At 49.3% G+C, this 11,895-nt stretch overlaps 1 long non-coding RNA gene across 1 annotated transcript; it reads right to left on the bottom strand.

Annotated features, from left to right (window-relative positions):
• Positions 1-2,009: 2,009 nt before the first annotated feature.
• On the bottom strand, positions 2,010-10,027 carry LOC121135481. The gene is made up of 2 exons (XR_005872585.1): positions 9,812-10,027; positions 2,010-3,301 (listed from the first exon to the last, which is right to left on the bottom strand). It is a non-coding gene; the product is annotated as an uncharacterized LOC121135481 (long non-coding RNA).
• Between the last annotated feature and the right edge of the window lie 1,868 nt (positions 10,028-11,895).

The raw sequence follows: 11,895 nt of genomic DNA, 5'->3' as shown, positions 1-11,895 counted from the left end.
GTACTGCCTGAGTGCATTCTGCCAGGTGACTGGAGCAGGCCAGCATAATGCCGGAATCCTTACACCTACAGCAGTGTTGAAGGGTCTCTGTTTCCTTGTCCTACCCACACACAGGGCCTCTGAACACCAGAGTCTACAGTCAAGTGTCACTGGCTATAACTTTACAGTAGCCAGGTGGGAGCCATAGGTGGGAACAAAAACAGTGAATTCAAGGTCAGAAAGTGAGGGAGACTGTGGTAAATGAAATCAATATACGGATGAGATGCCTGGATCACATATACAGGCTCCTAAGTGTTGGTTATATTCAAATTCACATTCAGTGACACCGAATAGACAGCAGGGAGAAAAACAATGGGGGAATGTCTTTTTTTGCAGTTTTGGAGTTTATACCACAATTAAAAAAAAAACAATCAAGGGGGCTGAAGAGATGGCTCAGGGGTTAAAGAGCACTAGCTGTTCTTCCAGAGGTCATGAGTTCAATTCCCAGCAACCACAAGGTGGCCCTCTTCTGGCCTGCATTGCAAGCATACATGCAGGCAGAACACTGTATACATAATAAGTAAATCTTATTAAAAAAGCCAAAAAACTTGAGTTCTGTAAAATAAATAAATAAATAAAACAGCAGCTCTTTGGAAAACAAAAACCTGTCTTTGTTTTTCTTTTCTTTTTTGAGAGATGGTCTTGTATAGCCCAGACTGTCCCCAAACTTCTTATATTCCTGCCTCCACCTTCCTAGTGCTGGAATTACAAGCATACACCACCACATTTAACTATGACCTGATATTCAATGCTTATTAAATTTGCCCTGATGGTGACTTTGGCCACAGGAGAGGTAATCCTATATGCCATCTTGAACCTCCATTTTCTTTAGAATAAGGATGATGATGATGATAATAATAACAACAATAATAATAATAAGCAAAGCAGAGCAAAAAACCTAAAGGTTTGTAGAATCCTTTAATGTCCCACCCAGGCTGGCGTTGGTAGTGTATACCTTTAATCCCCCTAGTACTCAAGAGGCAGAGGCAGGTGGATCTCTGTGAGTTCGAGACCAGCCTGGTCTACAAGAGCTAGTTCCAGGACAGCCTCCAAAGCCACAGAGAAACCCTGTCTCAAAAAAAAAAAAGTCCCACCCAGATCTATAAACCGTATGTGTTTCTGGCCCAACAATGACTGTGTGGCAAATCAGGCAAACGGGGGTCTGGGGGTCTCCAGACATGAAGAACCTGTTGGCCTATAACATTTACCCACAATGTGTACCTCCGCTCCTGAAGTCTCTCTTCTTTCCAGACCCTGACGCCTGAGACAAACTGACCACTTAAAGGAAAGTGCTGGGCGTTGGTGGCACACGCCTTTAATCCCAGCACTCGGGAGGCAGAGGCAGGCGGATCTCTGTGAGTTCGAGACTAGGCTGGACTACCAAGCGAGTTCCAGGACAGCCTCCAAAGCCACAGAGAAACCCTGTCTCGAAAAAACCAAAAAAAAAAAAAAAAAAAAAAAAAAAAAAAGGAAAGCATCAGGGAGCATGGGGCAAGTCTGCATAACTTGTGAGCATTCCAACATATCAGAGCAGATCCTAACTCCAGGCCACCTAATCTTCCCAATAAGTCTATATGGAAGGTAGTTGGCTTGCTCTGTGTTTGTGTGTGGTTGTGTGTGTGTGTGTCAGAATAGCCCAAACCAAGCTCCCCTGGCTCTGAGGGACTACAAATTAGTCTGCTGACCGTCCATCTTGACCGTCAAGGGAGGCCTGCCTAACAACTGTCACTGAAGAAAGCAGTGTTGAGGAAAAGACAGAGACGGTCCGTTTATGGGGTGGTATGGGTTAAGACAAGCTCTTGCCCCATAGGCCTAGGCTGACCTTGTATTTGCTACGTAGTAAATTATGGCCTCAAATTTGCAGTTCTGCTTCAGCCTTCTAAGTACGGCAATTACAGGCATACTGGCTCAGAGAAAGCCTTTTGCTAAGACTTGAGGCCCAAATCAAATTAGTACCCGAAGCCAAATACTTCAGAGAAGCTTTGATTTCATTCACCTCTAATAATGACACTTGGAGAACACCAGTTAGAACTCAGGAGTCAGGGAACAATAGTATGAGATACCAGCATCGGGTCAGGAAGACTGAAAGACCCAATAGCCCTCCACACCGGACCTGGGATTCACAGGGACTGCCCCTCTCTGGCCACAGCCCGATGCCCACTCCGCACGTTTCCTCTCTTGCCTAGTCTGAAATGTGAAAGCAGAGATTCCCGTGGAAGACCAAGCGGTCTGTGGGAAGTCAACCAACCCTAGGTGAGGGTGAGCGGCCCCACGACAGACCGCATCAGCGTAGCGAAAGCCACCTGTACAGGTGTGCAGCTGCACAGCTGGGTGGGGAGAGCGCTGTCATGTAAAATAAACACTCGGGGAAGGCCTCCGGGGCCCCCATTCATGTCAACGCCCGTTCCGTCGGCAGGACCGACGAGAAGAAGCAGGCAGCCAGCCAGGAAACGGCCGGGCGGTGGATGGTATGACCTCAGAGCTTGCGTCCCTCTCCGTATGCGCACGCATCTCCACAGGCGACGGCTGGACACGCTGCGACCCCGCGGCATTCACGTCGGGTGGCCCGGTGGCCAGCGCCGGCGGGGCTCTGGGGAAGGACTAGCGCTGGTGCCGCGGAGGCGAAACGTCCAGCACGCTCCCGTCTTCTCCGATCCCGTCTTCTCCGATCCCGCTTGAGCGACACGCCCGGCCATTTCCTGGCAGCAACTACCTGATGCCACCGCCCACTGCCCATAGCGTGGCAGAAGGGGCGGGCCAAACGCCAGAGGCCCCGCCTCCTCGACGCAGCGGTCCAGGGTGACTTCCTAGTCCCTCGTTGGCCCAGCGTCCCTTGGGCACGCCCGGAAACGCCCTCCTGGGTTTCTCCTCCACCAGCTAAGAGGTTGCTGGGTGATGCCGAGCGCGTCACGTAGGCGGCGACGCAGCGCCCTTTGCTTCATGATCACCGTGACAACGACCGGGCGGCGCCCCGATGGTTCCTGGGAAGCCGTGCGGCATTTGTCCCAGGGCCCTAAGCCAATGAAACCTCAGAGATCTGGTTCAAATCTCCAGAGCAGCAGCGGCCCGGGAGGGGCTTCCGATCCCCACGCGGCCCAGGTTCCGATGGAGCTGGTCGCCGAAGGACCCAGACCTCCGCTGAGGGAAGGAAAAGCGTACATAGGTTTTCGTTCAGAGATCCGGGACCTCGTGTTCCTGGAGCCTTGTAGGAGGCGGCATTCAGCAATTTCGGTCTTCTCCTGTGTTTTTAGATGACCGTCTTCTGAAAAAAACAAACAAACAAAAAAACCGCCGTCTTGGGTTGGAGAGATGGCTCAGGGGTTAAGAGCATGCCGAAAAGGTGTGGTTCACTGGGGCATTTCGACCCTGAGTTTCTAGAAGAGGGTTGAGTACTTTCCTTTCCCCGTAGCTGCCTGCTGGAGAACACACTGAGGGGTTGCTTAGGGTTGGGATGGAAAGGCCAGCAGTTTCTATGACTGGCAAGGAGTGCCTGTGGAATTAAACAGCAGACTCTGGAATCTGCTTAAGTTGGGCCAACTAGATTACCTGATGTCTGTGAGAAAAAAGAGATACCAAGATTTACCCTGGGGTTTTGGAGAGTATAGAAGTTGATGTAAAGGTTTTGTATTTAAGATGTCTCAAACTGCATTATAGGCAGCCATAGATTGGGTTCAGAATACTGACCGAGAGAGCAGACCTAGCACAAAACAGTGACTCATAGGCTGGGTGGGGTGGCATAGGTTTATAATCCTTCTCAGGAAGCTGAGGCAGGAGGACCATGAGTTCAAAGCCTGCCTGACCTGCAAAGTGAGTTTAAGGGCAAAACAAGTATTGTAGCAAGACCCTGTGTCAACTGTAAAGGATTTGCCTAGCATGGGCAAAGCTCTGATATTGACTCCAGCTTGCCCCTACACCTCCACCCTCCCCAAAAAAAGTATATTAATCATCCTTGGGGAATGAGGGTTCTATCAGGCCGGTCAAGTAGCAGAAACAGAAACGATCAGTCAAACTGAGTCCCCAAAGTATGGGCAATTATCAGTGGGTCAGATTGGCTTATTCCGAAGAGCAAGGACAGCCGTGAGAGAAGAGCATAGTAGAAGCAGAGGAAGGGGCTGGAGAGATGGCTTAGTGGTTAAGAGCACTGACTGTTCTTCCAGAGGTCCTGAGTTCAATTCCTGGCAAGCACATGGTGACTCACAACCACCTTGAATGAGATCTGGTGTCCTCTGCTGGCATGCAGGTAAAAGGCCGTATACACAATAAATAAAATATTAAAAAAAAAAAAAGCAGAGGAAGACGGAAGGATTTCAGATCTGCTCATGGTTCTGGGCAGCTGAAGGTGAAAACAAGATAGCCAGAAGGAGAGGCATTAACATGGAGGGTTTGTAGATGTTCTGAAGAGTGACACCTACAAGAAGAGATCATGTGAACTAATGTGTCCTGGGCCTGCCAGAGGCTTTTGTGGACAGGGTTTCTCTATGTAACAGCTCTGGCTGTTCTGTAGACCAGGCTGGCCTCAAACTTAGAGGTCTGCCTGCCTCTTCCTCCCAAGTGTAGGGATTAAATGCCACCACCACCACCACCACCAGTTCCTGCTAGAGGCTTAACGGAGAAATAAAATCCCAATTTTTTCTTTTTCTTTTTTTTTCTTTTTTTTTTTTTTTTTTGACAGGGTGTCATGTAGTCCAGGCTGGCCTCAGACTCACTATATGAGTTCAAGGATGGCTGCGAACTCCTGGTCTTTATGCCTTCAGTTTCCAAGTCCTGGGGTTACAAGTGTTGTTAGCCACCCTGCTTAGCTCCTAAGTTTCTTATGTTTGAAAGACACTAAGATACTAGTGTCCCAGATACTTCCCATCTACACACTTGCCTATTCTTCGTGGACAGGCCGGTCTGGATGCTGCGGACTAGTAGGACTTTGAAGGAGTGTCCCCGTGAATGTCAAGACTCTTCTGAGTTGGAGGCGGAGTAAGATAAGCAAGAGGAGGATGAGCTGTTGGGTCCTGAGATGCCAGCGACTGATGTGGCAAACGTCTGAGCCACCGGGCCACGGCCTGGGGATATCCACTCAGCCATCTCTGTTTGGTTTTCAGCCATCTGTTCTCATCGATGCAGAGCACAGTAACCTTCAAAGATGTGACCAAACCCTTCTCCCAGGAGTGGGGAGTTTTGGTGCAGCGCAAAGGCACCTGGTCCCACCGAGTGACTGGGAAATGAGCTCATTGCATTCCTTGGTTGGGTCCTGTTTTCCTGCCTCAGTGACCTGCTGCGGCTTCTACCGTGTCTCCAGGTTCGGGCCGCCCGAAGGCCAGGACCTGGGCACGCTTCTTTCCCTAGTGTCTGTTGCAGGTGCCCTGGGTTCTGGACTTGGCTTTGTGTTTCCCTGTCTCTCTTTTCCTGTGCAGACTCGAGAGCAGTCAGGGTTTTCTTTTCCCTTTCATTTTTAAAGCATTTATTGATTATGTATGAGGCTCTGCCTGCATGTATCCCTGCAGGCCGGAAGAGGGCACCAGATCTCATTACAGATGATAGTGAGTCACCAGGTGGTTTCTGGGAATTGAATTCCTGACCTCTGGAAGAGGAGCAGCTAGTGCTTTTAACCTCTGAGCCATCTCTCCAGCCTGGCTTTCCCTTAGATTAAGAAAAAAAACTATAACCAGGCATTGGTGGCACACGCCTTTAGTCCCAGCACTTGGGAGGCAGAGGCAGGCGGATCTCTGAGTTCAGGGCTAACATGGTCTACAGAGTGGAGTTCCAGGACAGCCAAGGCTATAGAGAGAAGCCTTGTCTTAAACCACCAAAAAAAAAAAAATCTTTACAGACAGATCTCACTATGTAGCATTGCCTGGAATTCATAGAGTTCCTTGTCCCTGCCTCCTGAGTGCTGGACCCACAAATAAGACTTTCTCTAGAAGACTCAAGAACCAGCATCACTCAAGCCAACCTCGATTGAGGCAGGTGGACCTCTGTGAGTTCGAGGCCAGCCTGGTCTACAAAGCAAATTCCAGGATAGGCTCCAAAACACTACAGAGAAACCTGTCTCTGAAAAAAAAATTATGAAGGACTTTTCACAATCTATGTATGTGTGAGACCCCTCTTCCTTGTGAAACTGATGGTGCCAACTGTGACAGGACTTGGTGGTGAAGGTTTTCCCACACGGGCTACATGTGTAGGGCAGCTCACCAGTGTTGACTTTGACGTGTTAATACAGGCCAGATCGGGTCATGTAGGTTTTCCCACACTGTTGGCACTCACAAGGAATCTTTCCAGTGTGTACTCTGATGAAGGATGCTGCCGCTGCCTCCTCTAAAGCGCTTTCCACATCTTTCACTCACAGGCTCTTTCTTCAACATGAACATGCCCGTGCAAAACCAGGGCAGACCGTGCGGAAGGCTTTCCCACACTTGCTGCACTGTAACGGCTTTCTCCAGTGCAAATCCTAGGATGCAAATCCAAGCGCGTCTTTGCTGCTGAGGGGCTCCCACATTCTCTTCTGACTGAAGGCCTCCTCACACTCGTTACACAGGAGCCGTGACTCCAGGGCCAGTTGTTTTGGTGACTAACAAGGGTTGAGTTCTCCTTGGGGGCATTCTTGCCCAACCTGCAAATAAAATGTCTCCCACTAGAGGTATATCAGGTGACTGAGAGCGAGGGCGTTCTGGAAGCTTGTTCCACAGCCGCTGCATCTGAAGGGCTTCCGTGTACCATGGGCTCCCTGCTGCTGTCCGTTGGTGGGCTGGGGTAGGGAGGCTGACCTATACTCAGTCATCCCTCACACCTTTTCCTTGTTGGGGGATCCTTGGCGCTGGAGGTTGGGGGTGTCCGGGTTATCCTTCCCAAGTTCCCCACACATACAGGGCTTCTCTGACACCTGTTTACAAGAAGTTTCCTTATCTTCCGCTGTACATCGACAACTTGAAAGCAAAGATAAGTCACTTCCTGAACTGGCGGAAGATAGCATCTTTTTTTTTTTTTTTTTTTTTTTTTTTTGAGACAGGGTTTCTCTGTATTGTTTTGGAGGCTGTCCTGGAACTCGATCGGTAGACCAGGCTGGTCTCGAACTCACTGAGATCCGCCTGCCTCTCCCTCCCCAGTGCTGGGATTAAAGGCGTGCGCCACCAACGCCCAGTGAAGATAGCATCTTTATTACCAGTGCGGGTGAGGCATATAGAGAAAGGAGATATACAAGGTTTCTGGGAAAGTTCTGGGTGAGCATAGGTGAGGCCAGCCGAACTCAGCTCTACTGACCACAGAATGAGGAAAACTTGAATAGAGGCGAGGACACAAAATAAGGTGTGGTATAGTGTAGGGAAGGACTGGGGTTTTCAAGACACTCCTAAGGGTTTCAGCAAGGCTTAGACTGCTGATGATATCAGAGCACTGTCTAGAACAGTCTACTTTCAGCAAAAACCTGACTGAAAAATAGCTAATGTTTTTATAAAATTTATTTATTTATTTATTACGAATACAACACCCTGCCTCCATGTACACATCAGAAGAGGCCGCCAGATCTCATTACAGATGGTTGTGAGCCACCATGTGGTTGCTGGGAATTGAACTCATGACCTCTGGAAGAGCAGTCAGCGCTCTTAACCTGCGAGCTCTGTGCAGCTTTGGAGCCTATTCTGGCACTCCTCTGTAGACCAGGCTGGCCTGGAACTCACAGAGACCTGCCTGCTTCTATCTCCTGAGTGCCACCACCACCCAGCTCAAATATTATTATTATTTATTTATTTTTTGGTTTCTCTGTGGCTTTGGAGGCTGTGCTGGAAGTAGCTCTTATAGACCAGGCTGGCCTTAAACTCACAGAGATCCTCCTGCTTCTTCTGCCTCTCGAGTGCTGGTATTAAAGGCGTGCACCACCACCGCCAGGCTCAAATATTATTTTTTAATGATTTTATTTTTATTTATGCACATAGGTGTTTTATCTATGTATGTCAGATCCCCTGGAACAGGAGATAGAGATGGTTGTGAACTGTGATATGGGTGCTGGGAATTGAACCCAGGTCCCCTGGAAGAGCAGCCAGTGCTCTTAAATGCTGAGCTGTCTCTCCCAGCGCCTTGGTGCTGCTCTTTCAGAGGAACTGAGTTCTGATCCTAGTGCTCATGTCAAATGGTCCACAACCATAATAGTTCCCAGTTCCAGGAGCTTCTTTTGGTCTCCATAGGCTCTACGTGGATATGGTGCACAGACATTCATGCAGGTAGACACCCACACACATGCAAACAAAAAACCTTACGTCGTTACCAGCAACAAAAACAACAGCATACACAAATACTAAAGTTTTTGTTTTGTTTTGGAGATCGGGTTTCTCTGTAGTCCTGGCTGCCCTGGAATTCATTATGTAGACCAGGCTTGCCTTGAACTCACAGAGATCCGCCCTCCTTTGCCTCCTGGGTGCTGGGATTAAAGGTATGTGCTATCATCACCCAGTTTTATTTTTATTTTTTTAAAGATTTATTTATGATATATACAGTGTTCTGCCTACATGCCAGAAGAGGGCACCAGATTGAATTATAGATAGGTGTGAACCACCACGTGGTTGCTGGGAATTGAACTCAGGACCTCTGGAAGAGCAGTCAGTGCTCTTAACCTCTGAGCCATCTCTCCAGCCCCATCACCCAGTTTTATAGCTAATTCTTTCAGGGTTTGGGTAACAACTTAAACACCTCAATCAAAGGCCCAGGGATGCTGTTGGATGCCTTTAACCTGAGCACTCAGGAGGCAGAGGCAGAAGAATCTGAGTTTGGGGCCTTTTGCTTCTAGCGAAAGAGCCTCGGGGTTCCATTTCTTTGGGAACCTGCCACACCATCTCAGAACACAAGGTGGAAGGCTCCTAAGTAATGTCATTGTCCTCACACTTTACAGTCATGTGCACCAACGTCCCCCCCCACAAACACACACATGAGCAAAACTAGAAGTGAAAATAAAATGTTCAGACATCGATTCAGTTTGCACACTGAAAATACAAGGTGGCTGAAAAGAAAGTACGAGACAAGTGAAAAGATAGCCCATGAACACTGATCTGGAAGACATAAAATACTGCCCCAGGGGCTGGAGAGATGGCTCAGAGGTTAAGAGCACTGACTGCTCTTCCAGAGGTCCTGAGTTCAATTCCCAGCATCCACATGGTGGCTGACAACCATCTTCAATTCAGTTTGGTGTATATGTAATAAATGAATCTTTAAAAAAAAATACTGCCCCAGATTATCTAGCGACTGAAATTATAACTCAAGCCTGTTCTAGGCTGGACCTTGTAAAACTTCTCCTGGAGGTAGGAGGGGCCATGTTTCTGGCACATTCACAGGGTCAGGCAGAAACAGAGCTGAGGGGGATTCGAGGCTAACCTGGGAAACAGTTGGGTTGTTCCCATAGTCCCTTGAGGCAGCAGTCATTTACGCACATGACAGGAGGTCCAGACCCAGCACCTATTAACACCTTCAACAGACAACCTAGGCCTTCCGTGGGAAAGCCGTCAGGTGACCCGTGACCTGGGAGAGAGAGGGACTTAGCCGGAGAGCTAATGAGTGCAACGTTCACCCCTCCAGCATCAATCACCTCCTCTGGGTCACGTTAAGGAGCTCTCATTTCTCTAGGAAAAAAACATACGGTCACGTCTTTAAACATCATCAGGCTCGTCAACCAAGTCGGCTTCGATAAACGGTGAGCAGAAGAAAACCTGTCTCTCGGACACAAACCAAACCCTTAACCCTTTGACCCCCAAATAGTTGGTCCCAGAACTCTCCCAGCAAACTGTGTGACTCTACATACCTTCTCCAGGACCTCCTCGCTCCATCTCTTGCCTCCTTCCAGGGAGGGTCAGCCACGGGCCACCATCTCATTCTTCCCCACGCCTCTGATGACTCCCATCCAGTGCGTGAAAAGAAAGCTCTCACTCTTGAGATCCCATGGCCACCTTCCAAAACCGCTGCCATAGCACATCCGGGGACACCCTCCTCTCAGGAGGAAATGTCCTTGCAACCAGAGGGCAAGTTGACTTGGACCAAGCCTTGGTGTCTGTTGCATATTATGACATCACTTTTGTGTGCTTGGTTGTTGCCAAGGCAACCGAGGAGGCTGAGATGGAGCGGTCAGTATTCCGCACAAGCCACGGTACTGTCTGTCTGCCTATGGAAACCCGGGCCAGGAAAGCGGGAGAATCGGGAACAGAACAGATACTTACCCGCGCCCCCACAGACCCCTGTATCCTCATCAGAACCTCTACGGCCAGAGAATCATCCCTCTTGACACAGGACTTACAGGGCGTGACCCGCGACTCAGAGAAGCTATGGGGCTGGAAGTTTAGGGGTAAAGGAGGTGTTTAACAAGTGCATCCGCAGCACACACAGCAAAGCGAGCTGTCCAGGCCTCAAGTGGTTAACACTCTTGAGCCGGGGGCAGGAGGATTGACAGTTACAGGCCAGCCTGGGCCACAGAGCAAAGCCCTGCCTCAGGTAAACCAAACTTGGCAGTGGTGGTGCAGTAACAGGGGGATCTCTGAGGTCCAGGCCAGCCAGGGCTATGCAGAGAAACCTTGTCTTGTTTGGCAGCAAGGCATTCTTTTTGTGTTTTGTTTTGTTTTGGAGGCTGTCCTGGAACTCCCTTTGTAGACCAGGCTGGTCTCGAACTCATAGAGATCCCCCTGCCTCTGCCTCCCAAGTGCTGGGATTAAAGGCATGCGCCACCAATGCTTGGCTCAAAAAAAGTTTCTTAATGAACTGGAAAGATGGCTCAGTTGGTAAAGTGTTTGTCATTCAAGTATGAGGACCTGGTCAGATCCCTAGCATCCATGTAAAAGCAAAGGACTGTGCGAGGTTGGTGGCCCCAGCCCTGGGAGCACAGAGACGGCTCAAAAACTGAGGTTGAGAGCAATTGAAGACACTGTCCCCAAGTGATCTCTGACCTTCACATGCACAGGCAATGGTACACTCACACTCACCCCCCCACACACACACACCTACACAAATGCAAATTTTCAGAATGGGTGATGTCACCTCGGTCACTTCCTGTAAAATACAAGGTACTAGTTATTGTTTGGAGGTCCAGCTTCTAGAGGTATCCAAGGCCCGAGTGTTTTTGTCTATAGAGTTCAACATTTTCCTTATATACAGCTCAGTCTTCCCCACCAGGGTCTGTCACGGGATGAGTCGGCTGCTCCTGAGGAGATAGTTAACTCACTCCTACATTCCATCACTTCCGTTCTAATAACATGAACCCATAAAGAGGCATGACAGGCACACCAGAGGAGACAGGGAGCTGGTGAGTGTTCCCAGGATGGGCTGTTCTCATACCTGGTATATGACTTTATCCTCATGCCTTGTGCATAGTCTGTCCTCACACCTGATACATGGCTCTGTCCTCATGCCTGATGTATGGCCTGTCCCCACACGTGCTGAATAGCCTGTCATACCTGGTGTTGGCTCTGTCCTCATGCCTGATGTATGGCCTTGTCCCCATACCTGGTACACAGCCTGTGCCATCTTGAGTCTTGGTTAACTCTCTGTTTTCCCTACTTTCTTTTTTTTCCGAGACAGGGTTTCTCTGTGTTGTTTTGGAGGCTGTCTTGGGACTCACTCTGTAGACCAGGCTGGCCTCGTCTGCCTCCCGAGTGCTGGGATTAAAGACGTGCGCCACCAACTCCCAGCATTCCCTACTTTCTTAACAGCTGCCCCTCAGCTGTACCTCAACTGTTTTGTTCTCTGTTCCTAGCCGTCAGCTGTATAATGTTTACCTCCCTAGCATGTCCTGAGCTGATCACGTATCTTCACAGATTCCTCGCAGCACGATACCTATGGTTTTTTCCCCCCAGTGGAAGGAGTTACAGATGCAACTCCCTCCAGTTTTGGTCAGTAGCC

The sequence above is a fragment of the Mesocricetus auratus genome, unplaced genomic scaffold (genome assembly GCF_017639785.1).
Source record: "Mesocricetus auratus isolate SY011 unplaced genomic scaffold, BCM_Maur_2.0 Super-Scaffold_100038, whole genome shotgun sequence".
Taxonomy (NCBI): Eukaryota; Metazoa; Chordata; class Mammalia; order Rodentia; family Cricetidae; genus Mesocricetus; species Mesocricetus auratus.
Note: the sequence above shows the minus strand (reverse complement) of the source record. Positions and strands in the feature narration are given on the sequence as shown.